At 33.3% G+C, this 27,012-nt stretch overlaps 1 long non-coding RNA gene across 1 annotated transcript in view; it reads left to right on the top strand.

The window, feature by feature from the left end:
• The window catches only part of LOC136042952 (uncharacterized), a 77,330-nt gene extending 70,389 nt beyond the window's left edge, over positions 1 to 6,941 (top strand). The window contains exon 3 of the long non-coding RNA XR_010621510.1: positions 6,806 to 6,941. This is a non-coding gene — a long non-coding RNA (uncharacterized LOC136042952). The remainder of the gene's footprint in view (positions 1 to 6,805) is intronic.
• Positions 6,942 to 27,012: the final 20,071 nt, after the last annotated feature.

Below are 27,012 nucleotides of genomic sequence, written 5' to 3'. Positions count from 1 at the left end.
AACCGTACCCCCTTTTTGGGCTTAAATTCACCCTGAATTGCGTTCCCGATTCCTTCCGCTAAAATCTTGACAGAGAGCTGTAGCTTTCAAGTCTATCTTTCCGCATCTGTGTTATATTATATATATATATATATATATATATATATATATATATATATATATATATATATATATATATATATATATATATATATATATATATATATATATATATATATATATATATATATATATATATGTATATATATATATATATATATATATATATATATATATATATATATATATATATATATATATATATATATATATATATATATGGCACAGTATTTTGTTCCCAAGAGATTTTTAGCAAGATCAAATAGTCTACTAGTCGGAAAACCTTCATATTATCTCTAATAATTTTTGAGCTTTAGTTCTACTCGTCTTAGATTTAACTCTAGAATATTTTTTTTAATGGCCTTTTTTAACTTTACAAAAAAATACATTAATCTAGTTACCGTAAGTAGGCAGTAAAGAACTGCAATGCAATTAAACTCAGGATCATAGTGATGAAACTTCCGAACATATAGGCATTAGCTCGTATGGTAGCTCTCAATTGTGGAAGGTATTCTGGGTAATAGTGTTTTGTCTCAGATTCATCCCATTCTGTCTCCCATTTTGATATGCAACAGTGTAGCATACATAAAAAATGCAAGCAAAAGAAAAGTAGTACAGAAAACCGACGAGCCTAAAAAAAAGAAGAAAATACTCTTCATTTCTCTTTGATTACGAAGGAAACGTTTTTTCTAATAAATAACAAACCAACAATAAAAATCTACAAACTTTAATTGTCTTAACTTTAATGTTTGTTAAATGTAGTTTCAATGAATTCACCTACAAGGGGCATTTTTGAAAACATAAAAACATAATGACCTGCTGTTTCGTGCCCATGTTATTCCCGGATCATACTCATGAAACAAAAGGGTTGGATCCATGAAGATACCCAAACAGTGCCACGGGCCCACCACCTAGTGTCGCGGAGCATGAACTGCCATAGGTCATCACGAAGGGATTGGAGAAATGGCACCCTTACTTTGAATTCAAAAGGTAGGGGCGAAGTTCGTTAGTACAGAATCTCTTGCTCAGTTGGGAGCGTTCTAGACCGTCACGATTCATGGGGTATATGGAGCCGTGGGCTATGAAGAGCCACAGGATACTATTGGCCAGTCAAGGAGTGCCACGGGCCATGAAACATTATGGGGTATCACAATGACTTGGGAGCGTCCTGGACAGTAATGATTCATAGAGTAAGAAGGATCATGGGACCAGGATACGCAAGGACCACAGGGTGCAATGTGTCAACAGCAGTAATGGTTCTTGTACTGGTTTCATCCTTCTCTTCAATGAGGTATACCCACAGAAAATTTGAAGTAGGTCTTAGATTCGTAATAAAATACAAATTACGAATGAAATTGTCACTTTAAAATATCACTTTGAAAAATAATCGTGAACAGGTTTCACAAGTAATCATAGTACATTAAAAAGAAAAAAAAAGTTCTCTTGTCGAGGTCGCGTCAACCAAATAATAGCAATGGACTTTAAATTTTCTAATCCCTTTAATTACTACTGGAATGCATCAACTATTTACCTGAATTCCGATTTTTTTCAGTACATTTATAGAAAATACTAACTAAAACACGTTTCTATGATCAAATTTGTGCCATGCAATCAGGCCTAGTCCTGGTTAAAAAATAGGACTTTCTCCATGAAAAGTTTACTAATGTTGCCTTCGAAAGGATTTTTCACTTTCGGCTTTTCTTCATAGTCATATAGTTTTTTATCAAAAGAAACCTCCAATGCAGGCGATTCTTTAATGTATTCCGGAAATTCTTGTTCCACTTCACTAAAAACAGAAAAAAAAACCATAAGAAACTGTCTAAACAATAGCATAACATAAGGGGTATTGAAATCGAGATTATATGACGGGAGCTAAATGATTCAGTAATTAGAACAGGAGGACACTTTTAATAATCCCCAATGATCTGGGTGACAGAATCATCTTATTAATATTCGGGTCTCTTATGTTGTGTAGTTTCTTTTGAGAGCGTACCTTAATACTATGGAAACGGTGCCTGGTGCTTAGATTCATAAACAAGGACTATTAACAAACAATACATTTAATTCAGTTCTTACATACAAATTGTCAGATAAGATACATCAACTTCAACTTAAGCAAACGTTAGGTTGTTCTACAAATTGACTATCCTGTCTAGATGTTAGAACTTTACCAACTCATAAACATCACTTTTTCTCCCAACGAAAGTTGGTTGGTATGGGCGCTAATCCTGTATTTATTGGGCAGTTGACCTCCTCCAAAAAGTGTATTATGCTATCGCGACCAAACAGCCATTTCCCACTCCCATAATAAGCCATTCTTTTGTGGAATTACCATTATTTTCTTATTTGGCACTGAGGTCAAATAAACTAGTTGACTTTTTTTTTGCAGAAACTAGATTCCTATTGTCTAGTCCAAAAAGGAAAATTTTGATTTGCCGTTGTAAGAACAACAGACAAATCGAAGCCATGCTCAAAGCATGTTCTTTATAGAATAAAGAATTTAGATTCAAACCCTTCGAATGTTTATAAAGATATAGAATGAAGAGTTATTTTGAAATTTTCCTAAGGGAATATAAATGAGAATTCGGTCCTAAATTTTATAGGGGGGAATTGCAGGCCTGTATGTCACATATCCCCCTTCCCGCTGTAGAATGATGCCATCATTATTCAGGTTAATCTCCGTTAAATTTTATGGTTCTTAAAATTGTTTATTCAAGGTTATCTTTGTAGTTCCTTCACCACAAAATGACTATTTAACTTTTATTTTAAAATTATATAATGTATTAAGTATATATATATATATATATATATATATATATATATATATATATATATATATATATATATATATATATATATATATATACGAAAAGAGAAACCACCAATGCAGCAGCACAAACACATTGAAAAAAAAAATTCTTTTTGAAGAGGTGTACATTTTATGTGTACAACTATAACTATTTTTCATCCCATCATCGTCAGCAACTAGATCATCCCATTCTTTTTTTTATACACACTCTTGTCTAATAAGCTTTGAGACTGTAGGTTGCATAATTGGCCATCTTTCTTCAAAAAGTAATGCCTCGGCATTGGCTTTTCCAGTCTTCATTTTGGCCATGGGTTTAATCTCTTTTTCTGATAAAACCTCCGAAATATCGCTGACCATGCCTTGGTCTGTTGAGCTATCAGAGCCATGTACTTTTGCTCTTTTCATTTACTGTCCTTAAATTTATCACTTTGGTTGTTGGAACTTATTGTGCCAAAAATATTTCCTGCTCTAATGATACTAGTCGAACTTGATGCTTGATCAGGTGGAAGACTGATGTTTTCCAAATTTATTTTTCTCTTTGTAGCTCTCTTTTCCTTTTTGCATTCTACTTTGTTAGCTACTCCGTCACCATGTTCTTCCATTATAAGTCGCGCTGAGCCGTTTCCATTTAAATTTGAAGCAAACTTAAATTTATGCCCCAATGAAGCAATCACGTCAAGTGATTGGTTGTTGCAGCAATCGCCGCAAGAAGCCAGACATCTTCCACAGGCATCAATAAGTTTAATGAAACGCAATCCCAACCTTTCATACCATGTCTTCTCTTGAAGCGAACAGATGGGGATGCTTGTCCTCTTGGGATCTTGGAGCACCTTTGGCTGTGTTGTTACAGCGTCAGTTGCAATCAGTTCAGTTGTTTTTTTTTTTTGGTTCTTTCAGGTTCTCCAGCGTCACACGGTGAGTAGGGACACGACTTTCCTCACTTTTACTGTCACTTGAGCCAGAATGTGAGCTAGAAATTGAAGCTGTAGTTACGTCCTCGCTGTCATCTGTAAGTTCCGTTGTAGTCCAATTCATTTTTTTTTTCTTTTATTCCTACCTTTATCATTGCACTTAAGCAATCTCGGAAGCTGAAACCAGCCGTATTTATGAATCATCGTCACAATATGCCCCTTAGTTGGCTTCAGCCCCCACTACTCTAGAAAGTGAGGGCTCTGATCCAGCGGGTAAATCTTTTTAGCTTCAATTAAAAAATAATACAGGCAATCTTCTTGCTCATAGGTTTCGAGGAAGAGAAATATTACAACATACTGCTTCAAATGCAGACTCCTCATCCCCAATTTTTTGCAATTTTCCCGAAGAGCGCCATAGGCTCTCAATACATTTGGTGTGGATGGTCGCATCCCAAGGGTCAACAAATTTCCTCTTGCTCATCCTCTCGATTCCTCCCGATACCCAAACCTGGCTGAGAGGCCTCCCCCCTATTATATTTTTGTCGAACCAACACACTTTCGTCTATTTCGACAACAATACCTCACCTCCTATTGGCTTTTGGTGTCCTACTCAATTCTCAAGCACCTCGCTACACCAAGACCTCCAGTCCACACTTGAGTTTTTGGGGTAATCTCCAGTTGTAGCATTGCTGAACGATGCTCCTACGTGTCGGTAAAAATGCAAAAAACATAAGGGATCGGTTCGGTGGAAGTTTGGAGCCATCAGGAAAACTTCCCTTCCTATTGCTCACAGAGAAGTTGTATCGTTTCCTCTTTTTTGGATACGGGAGTCGAACTGAGCTATTGCATATCCAAACATTATTTGGTAGGGAAGTATAGTGCAAACAGGGGGTCTGACAGCAGGGACCAATTACTTCGGTTGGCAGCACACCAAGAATCCTACAAAAAATCAATACTGTCATCATCCTTGTTCAAAAATTTAATTTCACCCTCAAATAACTTGATTTTGCAACCTCCACAGCTTGAATTTGCAGACATTATGAATATTGGTAAGTTTAAATACCACTTTTGATTGGAACCTTGGGGAATATTTATCTACACTTTCTTCCGTCAGCTTTCACATTTTTGACCAAAAAGTGTTCTTTTATTTAAAATTTGATGTCAAGAAAGAAGAAAAAATTAATGGGAGAGTAGGTTAGAATCCTACCGACTGCGCCAAATGTTATTGGAGGGTGATTATTTATAAGGAATGTTACTGAGGGGGTTCATTTATAATAATGTTGCTGGGAGTTCTTCCTGAGTCTTGGAAGCTTAATGTCGGCATAACAAGGGGTGTTCAAATCGAGGTTACATAATGGGAGCTAAATAATTGAGCAATTACAACAGAAGGACACTGTTAATTATCCCCAATGATCTGGTTGAAAGAATCATCTTAGTAATATTCGGGTCTCCTATGTTGCGTAGATTCTCTTGAGAGCGTACATAAAGACCATTGAATCTTTGCCTGGTGTTTAGATTCATAAACAAGGACGATTAGCAAACAATATATTTATTTCAGTACTTACATACAAATTTTCGGATAAAGCACATCAAATTCACCTTAATCAAAGGTTTGGTTGTTCCACAAATTGACTATTCTGACTATATTTTAGAACTTGTTTAATTCAAAGACTGAACTTTTTCTCCCGACGAAAGATTTTCGATGTGGGTGCTAATCCTGTATTTAATGCGCTGTTGACCTCTTCCGAAAAGGGTGTTGTGCTTTCGCAACCGAACAGGCATTTCCTACTTCCATAATAAACCATTCCTTTGTGCTGTTACCATAATTTTCTTATTTGGCACAGAGGTCAAATAGACTAGTTGACTTTTTTTTTAGAAACTAGATTCTGATTGGCTAGTCCAAAAAGGAACGTTTTTGTTTGCCTTTGTAAGAACAATCAAATAACTCAAAGCCATGCTCAAAGCAAGTACTCTAAAGAATAAAGAATTTAAATTTAAAACCTTCGAATATTTATATGAACATAGGATAAAGAATCTTATTTGGAAATTTTCTTAAGTGAATATAAATGGGAATTTGGTCCTGAATTTTATAAGGGGGAATTGCAGGCCTGTATGTCACATATCCTCCTTCTTGCTGTAGAACGATGCCATCATCGTTCAGACTAATCTCTTTAAACTTTATGTTTCTTAAAATGCTTTAGTGTTTATCACAGGATATTTTTACAATTCCTACACCACAAAATGACTAACTTTTTTTTATAAGATTCCTACACATTACATTAATAAAAATCACTAGAACAACAAATGGGTTTACACGTGAATACCTAATTTCAATTTTTTTTGAATTGTAATTAATTTTACTTTATTATAATTTAATTGCGTTTTTACCTATTGTATTTAGCTTCTAATTGATCCCAGGTATTCGATAACATTAAAATGAACAATTAGAATAAAATTACATCATAATAAAATCTTTATTGGCTCTTTTTCATAATTTTTCACCATGTTTAATTTACAATTCACTATTGGCACATTCTTTTATCGTTCATCACTAAGTTTATATTTTCTTTCACACCTATCCCATAATTTTCACGTCTCTGACAATGTCACCAATTGAATGGGTATATTATTGCTTTTACAAATTAATGTTAGCTTATATTTTCTCATCTAAAGTACTTTTACTGTTTAAAATTTTCATTAGTTGTTAAAGTTTGTAACATTTCTTAATCGTATGTAAAATTGTAATAAGAGTCGTTTGACTTAGATAGTTCTGAAAACCTTACTTGGTATGTCGATTTACAAGTTATAAAATTAAGACTTATGTTGTTCTTTTCCTATCTTCATGTTTTTGAGTGTTCATGATTTGTGATTTTGAGTGTTTCCATAGAGTTGGATACAGGCGATCCTTCGATAGTCATAGTTCTTGTTGGTGTCTACGTGGTGGGTGGTTGGTGTACCTTCTCAGCTGAATACTGTTTCTTTTTAGGTTTACATAGTTCAGTTGGAAGGATAGAGATGATTGTAGGACAGCAACTGGTTCTTTCTTGTACACGATTGGTGTTTCTTGATGTGTCTTCTCTTGGTTGATAGCTGTCGGGTCGAATTAGATGTTTGATGTTTTGGGTATTCTTCAATGGTTAATAAATCATAACGATTGGTGTTACTTGTTCCTTTCTTTTTGACCATGACGTTAGTTAGTGCCATCTTTGGTTAGTGCCAGAGCATGTTAATTGCTATATTAAAAACGTCTTGGCAGAATCACATTCTTAATATGCAAAATGACAGATAACAGTATGTAACTGTCACAACAATAATATATATAGCCCATGATCATTAATGAATAATATCGCTACTGTGACATGTGAATCTAAGAGCACTGTTCTAAAAGGATGGTGAAATAAATGGTAAATATTAGAGGTCTTACGTTTACATATTATATATTCTTCAAATGCTTTATACTTCCAAAGCATGATTGTGTTGAAAAGAAACGCAATTTATTGTGTCATAGCATTTCAACTATCTTACCTTAGCAGTATTTTTGTCTTGGGGATAGGATATTAGAATTTACAAGAGAAAACCTCTTAATTCTCTTGTATTTCTTAAAAAATGGATAAGTACTTGGTAATTGTTAGAGGATTTGATTTTTCATAAAATTATTTCTGCCGAACGTTTCATATTTCTGATGTGATTTTGTTGAAAAGAAACACAACTGATTGTGTCTTAGCCTTTCAACTAACATACATCAGCAATATTTCTTTGCTTTAGGGACAGGATATATAATTGTACAGGAGAAGACCTCTTAATTTTCTTGTTTTGTCATGTCCTCCCAGTTCTGATGGGGTAAATATTGTCGGGGGCAGTAGGCTTTAATTGACGCATCTCTTGTTCCTCAATTATGTCGTTTTTGGGCTTTGTTCTTCTCCGTCGTAAGGGCTTTCATTGTTTACTGCTAGCAGTGCCCATATTGTTAGTGAAATGAGAAATATCATAATTATGTATATATATATTTTACCAGGAATTTGGCGAAGACAATCCAAACTGATATTTCTCGTATTTTAATCTGGTCCTCGTTAGTGAGTAATAGTATTTGTATATCTAATGCCTCTTTTATTTTTGTTAATTGCATTGTACCTTTGATTTTTTCTATTTCTGGCCATATGGATGTTGTTGATTCTTCGCTGTTTATATTTGGGATTGTGAATGACAAGTTCATTCCTTGGAAGTTTATTATTTTTGGCTCATGATGTTTGTGCTTGTTGTGATTAAAGGTGTTCGCATAGATATCTCTTGATCACAAATCAGCAACCTGGTTTAATTGTAACTGTTCTAACGTCCTTTAGCAGTAGTTCAGTTCGATGTTTGGCGTCAATTTTCTATGTATTGTTGCAGCAGGATAGAGTTCATATCGTCTTTTTTGTTTTTAACGGTTGCTATCAAAGATATTTGCACAGTTGTCTCTTTGATCACAAATCGTCAACCTTGTTTAATTGTTATTGTTCCAACGTCCTGCAGCAGCAGTTCAGTTCGATAACTGGGTAAATGTCCTCTGTATTTTTGTAGCAGGATAGAATTCATACCGTCTTTTCTGTTTTTTAACCTATGAAAATTTAACTTGACTGCTTGAATTTTGAAAATTCACTGAGCAAGACTAATTTTTCCACACCCACGAAATGCCCTATGTATTCCCAATGCTCCTCCCTATAGACGGTTAAAGCTCATCTTACGAGCCCAAGGATAATTTGGCATTTTTAAAAAATAACTTAACAAATAGTTTTGTTAAGTCACAGGGAGTCCTTGTATATGAAAATCTTTTATTTTAGAACCATATTAACCTTATCCGATTAAAAGTGTCAAGAAATTTAAGTATGATGCGTATGGCTAGGAACATTTTTCGTGGATGTATTTAAAGATTCTTTATATTTCTTTCATACAGCCTTACATGAATTACTATTCTAGTGTTTGGATAATTTCTCCCCCCCCCGTTAAAATATGTTTCTAATATGCTTGAAAAGGCCCTTCAGTTAGTTTTAGATACGAATAGTACGTCAGCAAAATCTCTCCTTAGGGTCCATCCACAGTATTTCTTATCTTGGGCTATGTCTATTCATAATTATCTTCATGGTCAATTTCCCTCAGCTAGTGTAAATCTTCATGAAACTCGTAATTCAGAAGATTTACTGGTTTGATCTCCAACCGTGAGGTCAGGTCTTAGCCCTGTATACGTATTTGGTGGGGTTTGGAACTCTCTACCGAAGAATATCAGATATTGCCACTCCGTCGAGGTCTTCAAAAGATTATTGAAAAGTCAGTTGGGTGTATTTTTCATCTTATTCTTTTAGTTGGTCATAAAAAATATACTAAAATATAATATATTTTAGTTGGTCAGTTCAGTTGAGTGTAAAAAAAACGGGCGTTTCATGTAAGTATTTGCATTTTTCTGTTTATTTTTGTTTTTTTTCCTCTCCGTGTTTTTTTTCCCTTGTATTGAATTAATGAATCTTGATAGATATGATTGTAATGTTTTTACCTACGTTCACAGGCCATGCAGCCTTTTGTTGGGGCATTAAAAGAGATGCATGTTTTGATTATTTGATAATAATAAAGTTGAAGGTAAGGTTTAAGTTAATTTAGTACGAAATGTAACAATACTTTCAGAAATGATTCTTCTTTAGTTCCAAAAATTAATATTCTTTTCAAACAATTACAGTGAAGAAAAATCAGTGTTAATAGTGGAATGAAATGCACTTCCGACTATGTATTCCTTTAGGCTATGTTCTAACCACTTAGAAATGTAGACTTTCTCCATGGTTGGTGCTACAGCATAAACGGATGCATTAGTAAGATGAAAAGAAGCATAAAATCCATGATACAAAATCCTGCCACTTAGAAAATATATCTCGGAGAAGAAATTGAGTGAGGGGATGCATTCTCACATTAAGAAAATCAAGACTGAGTCGTGAAAATCATAGGTATGGAAGAAGTGAGGTTGTTCTATGATTAAGCAACATTCACTATTAATATATAGGCCTAGTTTGAGTACATCAGCAGTCTAAATAATAAAAGGATAGGAAATTCTAATTTTAATTGAGTCACTAAATGATCATTTGTTCTGTAGGTACGACAATTGGTATTACAAACCAAGCTTGTTTTTATTTGAAACATTTTGGGAACAATTACCTTAATTCACCTACAGAACTGTTTTAGCTTGTCGCTCCTCCTCTTTGGATATACAATTTTACCCATTCAGAGAATATTACGGTGATATTTTCTAGTAAATAAATTGAATAAGTAATTATAACGAAAGTAACCCTTGAATAAGTAATCATGGTGAAGAAACTTAATTAAAATAACAAATAGAATCCAATAATTAATAGCTTTCTTCATTGTAAGTGAAATTAAACTGTAGCAATATATGCTGATATCTACTTTATATGAAAATAAATATATAAATAATTAATTTCAAGCCATGAACTCAAATTAGTCATGCCTGAAGTTCCTAGAATTATACGTGCTTAGAGGTCTGTTTTTAAACTATCACTTCCATTTTTTGCTGAAGATCTAACTTTTTCATTTCATACTGTTAGAGAGCATTTTTCTTCAGTTCTTCCTTATCAGTTCTTATTAGCGATACACTATTTCCAAATCAGTTTTACACGTTTTCGCGTTCTTTAGAATTTTTTAAATAAAATTAAAAAAATGGGCTTTGCATTCTATGTTAACCTATAAATTGGTTCAAGCTCTAAATTGGTACATGTAGATCTTTCATCAGATTCACAAAACTCTTTATCAGACAGCATGCGCGTTATGGCAGGTGAATCTTCATTTCCTCTGGGCCCAAACTCCTCTTGCTCTTCAATAAAAACATAAAAAAAATCATAAGAAATTTCTAAATAATAGTGAAAAACCAAGAAATAATGATAATAATAATTATTATTCCTGCACGCTCTTACAAATAGAAAGTATAAGTCCTCATTTACCAAATATTAAAAACGGTAAAAAAAGACAAATAATTCAGAGGCAACAACCCAACACAAGGGCTCAGCAGGGACACTTGCCCATAAGGTTTCGGAACTTGAAATTCCCTACCCAGGCAACTGACGTGCCTACCATAAATTCCCTATGGTGTCCCTGGGATAGTTGTCACCCCAAAATATATGCCTATGAAAAAACAAATGTAGAACAACCAAGTAACACCAAAACAAGTCTATCATGCTTTGGTTCTGGCCTTCGTGTATTTATGTTACGAATTCACAATCTATATTAATAGTAAACGATTATTAAAATTTTTTCACTATATCAAATTTTCTCTATTGATGTAAATGTGACCATATGAAAATACAATATATCCAAAATTCACCGGAAATCCACCGTCAAAAATTAGGGTCACGCCAAACTCAATAACAAGGAAAATCAAAATCAACCAAAGAATTTGCTAACTATTTCAAGACGATTCTGTCGGTATTTGTTTTAAAGTTCGTTATAATGAAAACTAAATTTTTTAAATTGCCAAGTTAATCTATTTCAAGAAAAACCTATTAAAATCAATTTTTGGCTTAATATTTTATATCTATTTTAAAATTAATATAATTCCCACAAATCCTTGTATATCTAAGTAACTGTGAGAAAAATGCTGAATATATGATATTTGAGCGTATATTACTTTCAGTGAACGGGAAAATTAATCACTTCAAACTCGAAATCATCCGTTTGATTATACATTTTAAAACCTAATTTATTATTATCAGAAATATTTAAAATCTGAGAAATGATCTTCTAGATCAGTGCCATCACTATGTCCAAGAGTAAGCTCTGATGGATGTATATTTTTAGAAATATCAATAAATTCCTTACAATTTAGAACCAAAATATCATATAAATATCTTTTATTATTTGACAAAACATGTTTGAAATTATTTGGATTATTCTTATCTATCATATATTTATATTCGAGTTGGCTTAAAAAAAAGTCAGCTATAAATGGGCTGGCCTTCCCCCGTTTGGGAATTCCAACGATTTGCTTATACAAATTACCATTAAATCTTATACAAGGATTATATAAAACAAATTCTAATAAATCAAAATCATATCTAAGCTGTAACATCTCGAGCTAACTGTAGTCTTAAAGCAGTTTGTCCATAAAGCTTTATTATCATTAGCGTCTATTTTTAAGAACCTCTTACTAGATAAGAGGAAAGATTTCTTGATAACCGTTTTAAATTTTCTAACACAAAATTAAGTGATAAATTAGTATACATTGTCGCGAAATCGAAAGACTCAATTGTTTTAGTTGAAGCCATTGTTAAAGAGTATATCACCTGCAGTGAATTATTAACACTCCGGCATGGATTAAAATTCGAAAATTTGTTAATGCCAGGACAATAGGTTTTAATTTTATTTATAATTTCCTTTAAAATTAAAGAGAGGTCAGTAGCATCAATGTGGGTTGGACACCTAGCTGCTCCAGCAGTAAACCGTGGTTTAGGGGTATTCTTATGAAATTTTACTGTCCAATATAGGAAAGGGAACTTTTTATCATTGTCATTAATTTTAATATAAAATTTTTTAAAAGAATTTTTTCAGTTTGTTCAATTAAATTTTCATCCTCTAGCCTTTCAGAAACATTAGTCCATAATAACTCCCCTTTTAAGACATCACAGTACAGCTTCTGACAAATTATGGCAAAATTAATATTAGATTTATCCACCGGCACAATTATAAATTCATTCTGTAGATTAGCAATTGTTTGTTTTATCCTAGCACTATAAAATAATGATTTAGTGTTACTATTCTTAATTTAGCATATATTTTATTTCGTTTTCTATTAATAATTAAATTTTTCGAACTTTGAAAACTCTCTTTATTTTTATTTTCTTTCTTACACCACTTATCAATAAATAAATCAAAATAATTTTCCAAGCCATCAAGAATTCTAACAAATAATTATTTGAAGATCATCTTGTTTTATTATTGACATGTCCTCCGTTACAACATGGTGGTAAATGGGATTTACAAATGGACCTAATTGCTTACAATTACAAACAGGTTTCGAATTTATACCACTGTCCAATCTTTTAAGTATCAAATTATAATTAAAAATCGTTTTCCCAATAGATTTTGAAAATTTATAAGTTAAAACTGGACTATCATTATAATTCAAATTACTAGGAAGGGCCTGTTTCACATCCCATGGATTTAAAATTTCTGGCAAATAATTAATGTCATAAAATTTGAAAAGTTTTCCTTTATGAACTATTTTATCATATAGTTGTGCCTTATGAATTGAAAACATTTTCTCTTTGTCATTTGAAGAAACTTCTGTGTAATCTGCCTCGTATTTTTGGTACTGACAAGTTTTCACAAGTCACAGCGTCTTTTTGGAATCTTAATCCTTTACTATTGGAAATGATTTTACTTGGTGGACTCATGGGTACAGTAACGCAATGGAACTTCAGCGTTAAATTTTGTTTCTTTTTTTTTTATTTTAGGAACTGTGTAGTAAGATTAATCATTTAAGGAAGTCACTAACTTTTCTTGAAATTATTACTATATCATGAGTTACTTCGCCATCTATGTTTTTTCCAAAATTATTGTAGCTGAGTTTGGGTATTTGCTGTCAATAGGATAGGACTATTCATTACTTTGAGGTTATTTTCACATTTGATTTCTATAAGGATAGATTTGTAGTTTAATTCATTTGAGATTTTCTCCAGGGCCTAGAAAATATCCTGTTCTTTTGGTATTTTCACTATCGCCATCTTTTTTCTCAATTAGACTACCCCGCCATCTATACTGCGAAACTCATGTAATGCCATCTTTTTTTCTATATCATCAAGTTGCTGTTTTTCTCAGAACAAGCAGAAGAGAAGGAGGAACCCTCTGGAAGTGCCGCATTGCACCCACCGGTATTCAGTCAACTGCAAATTGTGGGACAATTGCTTAGTAATCACCCTTGTTCCTGGGTGATTACAGTAACTAATTTCAAGCATTGGGGATGCTATAATACTAAATCCTGTGTTGAACTACATATCACGTTCAATGATTAGTGGATTAAAGAAGTAAGTATTTTTGAAACGAGCTGTGGAGTTTTTTTTATAGATACTCAATCTTTAAGGCAAAATAGTTGTTGAATAAGGAGGCAAGAACTGGTGATCAATTAACGACATGCGTCCAAGATGAGCAATCTAATGGATATTGCGAAGCTATTTGCAAGATGGGCTAAAGGAAGAGCAACAGTGGGTGCATGTTTCCTATCGACAGTGAATGAAATGCGACGGCAGTTCTCAGTTTTTTTCGAACGCTACAACCAAGTACCACTCCTTTATTTCGTTTTTCCTATCCAGTCGATTCTCAGGCTACAAACTTTACTATTTTCATGAGTCGACTCAACTATTTTGCTCTATAGCATCAAAAATGTCCTTTGTTCTGACTTTTTTTACTTTAAGAACTAGGTCATGTATTTTGTAATACTTATTACAATATTACATACTTATTACATACTTATTCATGATCTTGTTCTTCTTCTGAATGAGAAAAAAATAATTGATTTCTCTAGAATAAAACTCCCCCTACTTCACCTCCAAATCTTGCTGAAGAATTTTGGAGGATGTCTGGATGAGTGCTTTCATAAATAATAGATAAGTACTTTCAAGAAGTCCATAGGAATACCTAATGCTTTAAGAGAATAGTTCTTATCATGACGGATATAAATCTATAAAAGTAAAATATCTGTTGAAAAAAAAAATTGATTTCTTAAAATTTTAGGTGAGTGGATTATACTGGAAATACTTTTTACGATTATTTTATATCATTGTTTTAGCAGCAACAAAAATTTATGTTAAGAAAGTCTTCACAAATTCCACTAGATTTCTTTTTTTTTAATTTCTCACTTTTTGAATCTGATTAGATTCATGCACATACCGTAAAACCATTCTTAAAAAATAAAATTTTGATGAAATTTCCACTGTATATGCAAATTCGTGAAAAGAAGCTTTTTTAATGGCGCAATCATAATGTAAATGACCTACGCGTGTCTCCCAATAACAGATTCTCTTTGGAAGTAAGCCAGAGTTAATTATAAGAAAACTTTAAAATAATAAAGATTATTTAAGATTTGGAAATACATGTACTAAAATAATTTGTTCCAAAATATAGAAACTTTTTAAGTGATATGAGAATGGAAAAAAAGAAGATTTAGACATTGGAATTGAATGCACGATTACAGGAATGAAATGTGTTACAACTAAATGTGGAAATGAATTCGCTATTACTTTTGATTTTAAAGGTGAAATGATTGTTCAATTTCCACCTAAACGTTTTTATTCTAAGGTAGCTTATCTTGAAAAGAAATTTTAAAAATGAAATAAAGGTATGATTTCAAAGGCTATTGAAACAAAATAAAGATAAAATAAATTATTTTGATATTAATATCGAATTATCCACTAAATACTAAATTATTACAATTTATCGGAAGCATAGGAAAAATGGAGTATGAGTAAACTCTTGTGTCACAAATTAATAAAATTCTTATTTCAAAAGACCAGTTACGATCTTAAAGATAAGAAAGAGAAATTATAAAAATGTCACAAAATTTTAATATAAAATAGTGCGAATTCAACTGAAACGGGGGTAAACTGATAGGGTGATATCTAAGCCATATTCACATTGTGAAAAGTATAAAAATCAGACCAAATTTGATTTCCAAGGACCTGTTCATGTTGAATGCAGGAATGAAAAATATTCAAAATGTGCAATAATGGATATTAAAATGATGTAAAATGGACTGAAAATGATCTAAATTGAATGAATGAGTTCGGTGGTTCAGAATATGCCTTTTCTATACTACTACTATCATTTGTCAAAATTCCACATAATATTTTTTTCATCTAAAACATAATAGAAGTTATTTATTTCTTTTTTGAGTGCCATCATGGTATCAAGCAAAATCTTATCTTATAAGAAATACTTAGTCAAGGCAAAAACATATTTGTCTTTTCTTTGACTTTCTTTTACAGTAGTTTAAGAAAGTGGGGCAGCATTTACTTCTATCGTTGGCTGCAGTGTTTGTATTCACCTTTAGGTTTTGCTTTTAGGGGTATATTTTGACTTTAATGCTTTATTTTCTTCGGTTTTACATCCTAAGAGACTATCGTCCAGAAATCTACTCAGGTATTCGCAGGGGATGTTTTTTTCCATTTAAAATATTCAAATTCGTAATCAAAATCCTGAATTTTTAGTATCCAACAGGCAAGGATTCCCGTGGGTATTTAAAAATTTGTAAATACTATAAACTGTTATGGTCTGAGCATAAATTAAATTTTCTGTAAAAATTTCTCCAGGGCGATGAATGATTGACAATAATTCAAATTGGGTAGCTGAGTAATTTCTTTCTCCTGGCGTTAGGGTACCAGATGTGTATGCTATAACTATTTCTTCTCCCTTTATTATTTGGGAGCGGAGAGCTCCTATTCCCTATGCTAACGCATCTGTGGTAACTACGAACTGTCCTCTTTGGGAATCCAGCAATGATAAGATGTTTTCCAAAATAAGCGCTTTGGTTTGGTTTGGGTGGGTCGAAGATTTTTAACTGATTTTACTGACTAAAGTCATGTCACCAACAATCCATTAAAAAAAAATGCGCATGCTACTCTGTTATTTTACGATTTTTCTTTCCACATCCGAAGATGACAAAGGCTTCATCCTATTCTACGGACACACAATCCAAACTACAGGGTTGCCTGTGGCAAAACAGCCTTCTTGTTTTCCATACAAACATAAGGACTGGCTAATAAATGAAATGCAGGAACTTTAAAGAAATGAAAAAATAAAACCCAGCATAAGTCCCTATTCTGCACCCGTAATTTTAGTCCCTCCCAAAAAATAACGACAATAGACTAGTCAAATATTATAAAGCCCTGGACAAACATATGGTTAGTGACAAATTTCCTTTACCTAGAATAGATGAAATACTAGATTCCATCTCAAATAAAAATGAAGTATTTACTTCCCTAGACTTAACACCAGGATACCAACAAGTAAAAACTGCCGAGGGTGATGTATATAAAACTACATTCTCTAAAAAAGAATACAGCTCTTATGAATACTTAAGGGGGCCCTTTGGACTCAAAACGAGTTCAACCGCATTATGCAGACCTTTTCTTCACTTACTAAGAGGCTTAAATAATATAATTCATTTTGTTGATACCAAAGACCATTTAATTAGCCTAGCCAAAGTATTCAAAAAATTCAAGGAAATAATTTGAAATGCAGACTAGAAAATTCAATTTGTTTCAAGCAAAATTAAGCTTTTGAGAGTTGTAGTATCATAAGGCCAAATATCACCAGACCCCCAGAAAGTAAAATCAGTTAAAAATCTTAGGCCCACCCAAACCTATTTTCCTAAATACATTCAAACCACCAAAACCCAAACCCACCCAAAATATTAAACAATTAAGAGGAACATTGAGATTAACGGGTAATTTTCCTAAATTCAAATAAAATCACGCCCAGGTTGCAAAGCCCCTGACTGATCTTACTACACAAGGAAACCTACAAAAGACTACTTGGTCAAAAAGAGCTCAAAATTGTTTAGGTTACCTGAAAAAAATACTTCTATTGGAACACATCTCATCATTACTGGATTTCCAAACAGAACAATTCGCAATTACCACAGATGCACCAGCCAAGAAAATAGGAGCTATCATCTCCCAAATAATAAACAGGGTAGAAACAATTTATAGAATAAGCATCTCGAACCCTAGCGCCATTAAGGAAGAAATTACTCAACTACCCAACTTGAATGTCAATTCATCATCTGGACAAATTTCGACAGGGGTATATCCAGGGGGGCCCCAAAATTTTTCGGGCAGCTTCATTTGCATTCCGTTTTTTTCTTTTTTTCCAATTTTTTAGGTAAACTTGTCAATTTGATCAATTTTTCGTAACTGATTTACGCAATTAACAACAAAAACAAAGCTCTCCTATGAATGTAATAAGCAAAGTTCAAACATAAAACAGACAAAATAATTTATCTTTTGCCGTTTCAGTATATATCTGCCAAATTGGCATAAAAATTTTAAATTACTGCAAAGATTTCTCTACAGACATGGAATTTTACCCTATTTTACGAACATGGATACACATGTTGAAGATGAATAAGTTGTTTTTCGTGTTAATCGTTCGATAAACGTTCGAAAGCACAGGAAGTTATTGCTATTTGTCTATTCACAATGACAGATTGAAAAGAAGCTTTGCTGCTAAAAGTTTAAACGGACAAAAATAAAAAATTTTGACATGAACATAGAATGGATAAGAGACGAAGACTGATGGCTGAATGTTCAAGGGGATCGAACGTTACTTAGTAAAATATCCACAAATGCCCAGAAATCGAAAGGTATGTTTTGATTAATAATAACCAACCACCCGAAAAATCCTTAGTTTTAGTTTTTTGATTAACTAAATAGCGAATGAACCAATAGGGCGTTCGTGTGAATAAATCCTTCAATCTATTTATTTTAACTATATAGCTAATTTGTTTGAAATTAGATGAATGAAAGAGTCAAAAACAATTTAGGCAAGGTACAGATCCCAGGGGTCGGAGGGGGGCGACCCTCCCCCCAAGACACTCTGTCACCCTTATTCCATTCTTTTTTCTTTTTTTAAAATGAACTTCACTTTACTTTTCCACCTCGAGTCATATTGGCGCCCTTGGTCCAGTGGCTTCCGCACCCAAGATTTTATTCTTGATCTATTAGAGATTCAGTAACGAAACTGCTATCACGATTAGTTTACTAATCATTTCGTCATAAAATTAAAAGATAAGTTTCGTTTGCAGGAAAAATCAATCATATAATTAAACTTGCTTGCTGTGTTGTCTTTTTTTTTGTTTTCGTGGGAGATTTTTTTTTATTTTCTTTCTTAAGACCCCCTCGATTTAGGGTACAGTTTCCATGAGGTATGATAAAGATGGACCACAGGAAGGGAAAACATTACAAAAGGGGTTTTGGGGAGTGTTTTGGATATTTGAGTTTGCCGAGTGGGATTTGGGAGAGCTAATTCCCGTGTTGTATCTTATTGAGCTGCCTGACTGTAGTAAGATGCAGGGTAGAATACTATCTTCCTTCCACAAAGCCATAGTGAAACGTCGTCTATGTTGTCTGAAAATAATGTGGAAGTTGGAAACTAACCAAATTGATCGTGTGAATAAACTAAAGTCACCAATAAGGTACTTATCCCTATATTTACTTTCGGGCTTCTGAGTCTTTCTGCAATGTAACTAAAGCTGGTATATCTGTCTTAGGTGTGATACGCATGTCTTGTCTTCTTTTGAATACGCAAGATTTGTTTTGAGGTTCTTGATTACAAAATCCTTGATATCTCAGTTGTGACATTACAACTGTGTAGAAACATGCTGCAAAAGTCATGGTCTTTGCAAATTACGTGTCTGATGAATCTGTCCTCAAGTCACTAAAAATGCTCTCCCTTCTCTCTGTGAGCCGAGATGTGAACTTTTCTTCAATTTTTGACACTCACTACTTATGAGTCTGAAGCATTGTTCATTGCGGCCACCTACTTGTGTTAAGGGTCTATTTACCAGAAGCAGAAGTAAAATCGAGTCGTCGTTTCATTTGTTTCTTTTTTCTGTCAGTACATTTAATCGTTCACAGTTCGTTCACCTTGTAATTTATTAATGTTGCAGAAAAAATGTATAAATTAGTTGAGGCCTGGGCCAAAAATATGAGATATGTTTCTATTAAATGAACCTTAAATTTTGTGAAGAGTCACGTATAAAGTAAATGAAAGACCTAAGCATTAATGCCCCTCCCATTCCCCAGGGGCTCCCTGGAAAAACAAGAGCCATAGAAAAATATTTGTTTTAGGGCTATACAAGCAACAGTTCATGCTTTTCGTCTAGCTAGTAAAATTTATTGAATTTTGTTCTAATTCCTCAAGAATGACCCCCTGAATCGAAAAGGCGGTTTAACTAGAAAAAATAGCTCTTTTGAAAGTACAAACAAATTTTTAGGGTAAAGAGCGAGGTATTGACGAGGGTACAAACCCTCTCATATACGAAACAATTTCTGTTGGTTTTAAATTCTAATATTGGTCTTCACGTTAGTCGAAATTTTAATTATTTATTTAATTTCTGATCGTTATTTAAATAATGCTGGGAATTCTAGCTCCCCCTTAATGGACGATTCCCTTACCCCCTTGAGAAATTCCTCCATGGAAAGATCCTACCTTATAACCCCCTCCTCCCCCACACCAGGAAAATCCCCCTGAAAACTCTGTATCCTTCCCGAATAACCAATACTATATGTCAGCAATGGACAAGGCTTATAAATTGCAGTCTTTCCCCTGGGAGCTCTGGGGGATTAAATCATGCTCAAAGACAGTGGGACTTTCATGCTCGGGTGATTTTGGAAAAAAGTGACCGTGGAAGGAGGCCTATTTGTCCTCCAATTTTTGGCATCTTAAAAAGACCATTAGAGCTTTCAGTTTCCGTTCAAATAAGCCCTCAAGATATTCCAGACCACTGGGTCGATACGATCAGCCCTATGAAAAAAAAACAAACATACACGCATCCGTTATCTATCTTCTGGTAAAAAATACAAAATTATACATTTTTGCAGATCGGAGCTTAAAACACCTACTGTAGGATTGTCTGATACACTGGATCTGATTGTGTGATTTTCAGTAAGATTTTATCACTCTTATGGGCTATTTCCACCTTTTTGAAAATGAGGCAAATTTCATCAGGCTCGTAACTTTTGATGGGTAAGACTAAACTTGATGAAACCTATATTATTAAATCAGCATAAAAAACCAATTCTAGTGATATCAAAACCTTTTTGTTTAGTATCGGTTATCAGTTGCGTCGTTGTGGGGGGGGGGAGAGTAATATAGTAATTTATGTTCGTTTTGGGTTTGATTTATTTATTGATGCTTATTTGTGATAGTTTAACGCTTGGATAAATTATTTGATTCTAGATTTCCTCAATTTTGGTTTAATGGAGCTCTTTACTTTTCTTTGAAAACTTATTTTGTGGAAAAGTTTTTAATTAATTTCTGTTCATTCTGTCTTGTCACAGTCTTCTTCAAGTAACAATAAAATAATGTTTTAAATCTTGTTGGTTTTTCTTCAAGAATTTATAGTCTGGGCTGCTATTTGTATCCTGAAGAAACTCTTTCTTTTGACAACATGTACCCTTTTGAAAATTTTGACACAAATAGTTGCGTTTAATCCTGTTTATACCTCCTCTAGTTGACCTAAGAAATGAGACTTAATACAATTCTGAAACTATTCTATATATGCTCTTTTGCAGCTTGGATGCACTTCCACTCTTTTGATTTATTTGAATTTTAAGAGCAGAAGTGGTAATAAAAGCATAAAAGATTGAATAAAACCCTTTAACTTAATACCCTCAATTGTTTTTGGGATATTGCAGAGTTGTCTTATTAGCATCCAGCATGCACACAGTGCTTTTTCATTTAATTTTAAAGCAATATATAATTGTTAATCATAATGAGCATATTGTATAACTGTGGTAGGGTGACCTACCCAATAACCATTGAGATATAATTGCTATTCAGCTAGGCTGAATAAAAAGGCAGTCCTTATGTTTTTATTGGAAGTTTTTGAAAATTATGAGCTAAAGATGAGGTCCCAGTGCCCTCCAACAACATTTAACTCCTAAAAAGGGCACTAGATCTTTTAATTTTCAATCAAATTAGCTACTTTAAAATATCAATGATATTTTGACCAGCTCTGATAGAGCAACACTGCCTATGATACTGAGTTTATGTCTTTTAACACCTGCATGCATATAGTTGTTTTTGTTTAATTGAAACTCCTCCTAAATGTTTCCTAAGAGTTTCATCCTAATGCCCTCAGTTTCATTTTTTACAGTAACCGTAGAAGCAGTGTTAAAAAGTATATACATAGTATTTTCTAGCTAGTTCAAAATCCCCCATAACTTACCCTAAAAGGTCTAACTTAATAATGTAAGCCGTTATTTTTCATATTCCTTTTTCACCCTTTTTACAATTTACATGATTATTGTTCGTCATGATTTAGTTTCATATCCACCTAAACAATCATTGAGAGCTTCAACTTAATATCCTTAGATCGTGTAGTAGTAATAGTTGTAGTAATAGCAGTATAACTAATAGGTTACATATGTTTTTAGAATTATTTGATACAGTTATCTATATTAATTTATGTTCGTTTCGGGTTTGATTTATTTATTGATGCTGATTTGTGACAGTTTAACGCTTGGATAAATTATTTGATTCTATTTTTGATCAATTTTGGTTTAATGGAGTTTTTTTACTTTTCTTTGAAAAACTTATTTTGTTGAAATTTTTTTTAAACTAATTTTTAATAATTTGTCTTGTCATAGTCTTTTTCAGGGAACAAGAAAATAATAGTTTAAATCTTCTCGGTTTTTTTTTTAAGGATATATCGTTTGGGCTGCTGTTTGTATATTGGAGAAACTCTTTCAACAATTTTTAGCATACCTCCTCTAGTTGACCTGAAAAATAAAACTTAATACCATTCTAAAAAAAAGTCAATCTATGCTCTTTGGCAGCTTGGGTACACCTCCACTCTTTTGATTTGGCTGAATTTTAAGAGCGAAAGTAGTCATAAAAGCATAAAAGATTGAATAAAACCCTTGAACTTAATACCCTAATTTTTTTTTTTTTGCAATATGGCTGATTTGCCTTATTTGCATCCAGCATACATACAGTGCGTTTTTTTTTCAATTCTAAAGCATCATATAGTTGTTAAACATAATGTGCAAAATGTATAGCTCTGGGAGGGCTACCTACCTAATAACTATTAAGATATAGTTACCAGACCATTCAGCTATCCTGAATAAAAAAGGTGTGCTGATATTTTTTTTTGAAGTTTTTGGAAATTATGAGCTAAAGAGGAGGTCTGACTGCCCTCCAATAGCTTTTGACTCCTAAAAAGGGCATTAGAGCTTTTAATTTTCAATCAGATTAGCTCCTTTAAAATATCAGTATAACTAATAGGTTATATATGTTTTTCAAAATCGTTTTGAGGCAACTAACACCCCCCCCACAAAATAACGCTTCTGGTAACCGACACTCTAAACAACGAGGTTTGATTTGAATAGAATGGGATTTTTATGCTGATTTCAAATATGTAAGTTTCATCAAGTTTGGTCTTACCCATCAAAAGTTATGAGCCCGAGAAAATGTTCCTTATTTTTAAAAAGAGGAAATAACCCCACTTGACATGGAATCTTAATGAAAATCATACCATGAGATTCAGCGCATCAGACAACACTACTGTAGATGTTTCAAGCTCCCATCTGCAAAATTTTACAATTTTGTATTTTTTGGTAGAAGAAAGATAACGGATACTTGTTTTTTTTTCCAGGGCTGATCGTATCGACCCAGTGGGCATAGAAAATTTTGAGAAGGCTCATTTGAACGAAAATTAAAAGTTCTAGGGCCTTCTGGAAGTGACCATAAAATTAGTGGGCAACTAGGCCCCTCCCAAGGTCTTTTTTGTCAAAAAGTCACCCGATCAGAATTTTGAGATAGCCATTTTGTTCAGCATAGTCAAAAAACATAATGAATATGTCTTTGAAGATGATTTAATCCCCCGCAGTCCCCAGGGAAAGAGATTCAAATTATAAGCTGCGCCCATTGCTTACATATGGTATTGGCTATTGGGAAGTATACAGAACCTTCACGGGGGATTTTCTTGTGTGAGTTGGGATGGGGTTACATAGGAAAATCTTCCCAGGCAAGAATTTATCATGAAGAAGGGAATCATCCATGAAGGGGGTGCCGAATTTCCCAGCATTATTTGAAAAACGATCAGAAATTTAATAAAAAACAAATTGTTTCAACCAAAACTAGGGAGCAACAATAAAACTTAAAACGAAACATAAAATATTTCGTATATAAGGGAGTTTGCCACCTCGTCAATACGTCTGTCTATACGCTAGTGTTTTTTTTAGTGCTTTCAAAAGAGCTATTTATTCTAAATAAATGGGCTTTATGATTAAGGGAGTAATTCTAAAGAACTGGAACGAAATTCGATTTTTAGCATAAAGAGTGAGCCATTAACGAGGGGACGAATCCCCTCAATACGTAATAATTTTTATCGTTTTAAGTTTTAATGTTGCTCCTTACTTTCAGTTGAGAAAATTGTTTTTTTATTTGATCTCTATTTTAAAAGACTTACATGTTATACATTTTTACCATTTAGACAAGAAGCATGAAGTGTTGCTGGTATAGGCTGAAAACAAACATCTCTCTAAGGCTCTTTTTTTGCAGGGAGTCCCTGGGGAATAGGAGGGGTGTTGAGGCTTAGATTTTTCATTTACTTTATAAATGGCTCTTTAGAAGATTTAAGGTCCATTTAATAAAACACATATCACATTTTTGGCTCAAGCCGCAACTAATTTATGAATTTTTTCTGAAGCATTAATAAACTACAAGGTGAACGAAAGGTGAGCGATTAAATTCACTGACAAAAAAGAAACAAAAAGAACAACGGCTTGATTAGATTCCTGCTTTTGGTAGACACACCCTTAGTACAAGTAGGTGGCAGCAATGAATAATGCTTCAGACTCGCAAATAGTGAGTTTCAAAAATTGAAGATAAGTTCACATCTTGGCTCACAGAGGGACAGTATGTTTAGCGACTTGAGGGCAGATTCATAAGACACATTTTGCAATGACCCTGACTTTTACAGCGTGCTGATTTTTGTTCATGAAACAGGTTGTACGCTGATTTTTCTCTTCTTGAAACTTGTACATTAGTTTTCTCTCCTCGAAAAACTGATTTTGTTCATGAAACTTGTCGCTTGTATATTGTCGTTCATGGAACCTGTTACGTGCTGATTTTTTTTTTTTAACTTCTATTATGTTGATTGTGTTTCTTTGTAAAACTTGTACATTTATTTTTCTCTTCGTGAGTTTGATTTTGTTTATGGAATTGGTTGTATGCTGATTTTTGTACCTGGAACTTGTTGCCTGCTGATTTTTGTACGTGAAACTAGTTGCTTGTTGATTTTTCTCTTCGTGTAAACTATACACTCCTTTTTTTCCTTGTAAAACTAAATTTGTTCATGGAACTGTATATTTACTCATTTTTTTCATGAACACTGTTAAATACTGATTTTTTTCGTGAAACTTATTAAATATGGATTTTCCTTTACGTGAAACTTGCACATTTTTTTCTCCTCGTGAACCTGATTCGGTTCCTGGAGACCCTTGCGTGCTGATTTTCTTTCGGAGCTTGTTGCATCCTGATTTATGTACGTGAAACTTGTTGTTTGTTGATTTTTCTCTTAGTGAAACTTGTAAACTGATTTTTTCTCCTCGTGAAACTGATTTTGTTTATGGAACTCTATATTTACTCATTTTTTTTCATGGAGCCTATTGCGTTCTCATTTTTGTTCGTGAAACTTGTTATATATATTTTTTTTATTATGTGGAACTTGTACAATGTGTTCTCTTCATGAACCTGATTCGGTTCCTGGAACTTGTCGCGTGTTTATTTTCTTTTGGAGCATGTTGCGTGCAACTTTTTGTTCGTTAAAACTTCTTGCATTTCGATTTTTTTTTTCTATATGAAACTTACACATTAATTTTTCTCCTCATGAGACTGATTTTGTTCATGGAAGTTATTACATGCTGATGCAATTTCTACCTTATTGATTTTTCTCTTCGCGAAAATTTTACTTTGATTTTTTCCTCGTGAAACTGATTTTGTTCCTGGAGCTTATTTCGTTCTAAGTATTTGTTCGTGGAATTACCTGTATGCTGGTCTTTTGTTCGTGAAATTGTTGCATGTTGATTATTCTCTTCGTAACATTTGTGCATTAATTTTTCTCGTCGTGAATCTGATGAAGCTTGGATAAGCTTCAACCGAATCATATTCTCATATGAAGCATTAGAAAAATGTCTATATTTCTGTTCCTTTTGTAGGACCTACCACACCTTTAGAAACGAATGTGCTGCCGTAAGGAATTACAGCCTCTCAGACTGGGTTCAATATGAGCACAATTTTTCGATGCTTCTAAATCTACTGTTCATCTCGGAATTTTCACAAAATAGCCGCTTTACCTTCCTTTGGCTAGAATAATTGTTTTGCATCACGAAATGATTGAAAATGCCGCTTTGCTGTTGGACAGTCTTTCAGGAAAAAGTAGATATCTATGTTAAACGTTATTTTGTAGGACTACCTGTACCTTGGAAACCAAAGTACCGAAGTACGGCATTACTGCCTCTGAAAGAGGAGGTTCAACATCCATACAGTTTTTTTTGAATATCCTAAATCAGTTGAATATCTTTGAATTTTCACAAAATAGCTTTTTGACCTTGTTTTGGGTAGAATTGTTGTTTTGGACCACGAAAGGACTGAAAATGTTTATGTTCACCGTTATTTTGTAGGACTACCCGCAACTTTAGAAACGAATGCGCTACCAAACCTATTACTGCTTCTGAAATTGGGGTTCAAGATTAGCGTAATTTTCGATAATTCTAAATCAATCGATTGTTTCAGAATTTTCACATGATAGCTCTTTAGAATTCATTTGGCTAGAATCGTTGTTTTGCACCACAAAATGCTTGAAAAAACTTAATTGCTGTGGGACAGTCCTTCTGACTAAAGTAAATGTCTTTGTGCACCGTTTATTTTGAAGGACTGCTTGCACCCTTAGACACAAAACCAAAACTGTGCGGCAATTTATGGCTGATCATCTATTTTTATGCTCTTTTTATATTTCTATTTCTTGTGTAGCTCCCCTCGTTTTAATCTATGGCTGGTCATTAATGATAGCTAGTTCATTATAAAATTTCGATCGAATTTTATATTGGAAGAATAAACACTCACATGGAACTCTTTGTATAACTGTTTTTCTCTTTTGGAAACTTGTTCATTGATTAATATCTTTGTAAAAATGGTATCAGTCATGACACCTGTTAAATGCTAATTTTTTTCTTCGTGAAGGTTGTACATTGATTTTTCTCCTTGTGAAACTGATTTTGTTCATGGAATTTTTTGCATGCTGATTTTTGCTCGTTAAACTTGTAGCATGTTGATTTTTCTCTTCTTGAAACTTTCAAATTAATTTTTCTCCGTGAAACTGATTTCGTTCCTGGAACTTGATACGTTCTGTTCTGTGGAATTTGCTGCATGTTGAATTTT

This window comes from Artemia franciscana, unplaced genomic scaffold, assembly GCF_032884065.1.
Source record: "Artemia franciscana unplaced genomic scaffold, ASM3288406v1 Scaffold_253, whole genome shotgun sequence".
Classification (NCBI taxonomy): Eukaryota; Metazoa; Arthropoda; class Branchiopoda; order Anostraca; family Artemiidae; genus Artemia; species Artemia franciscana.
This window is presented reverse-complemented; position numbering and strand designations above follow the sequence as displayed.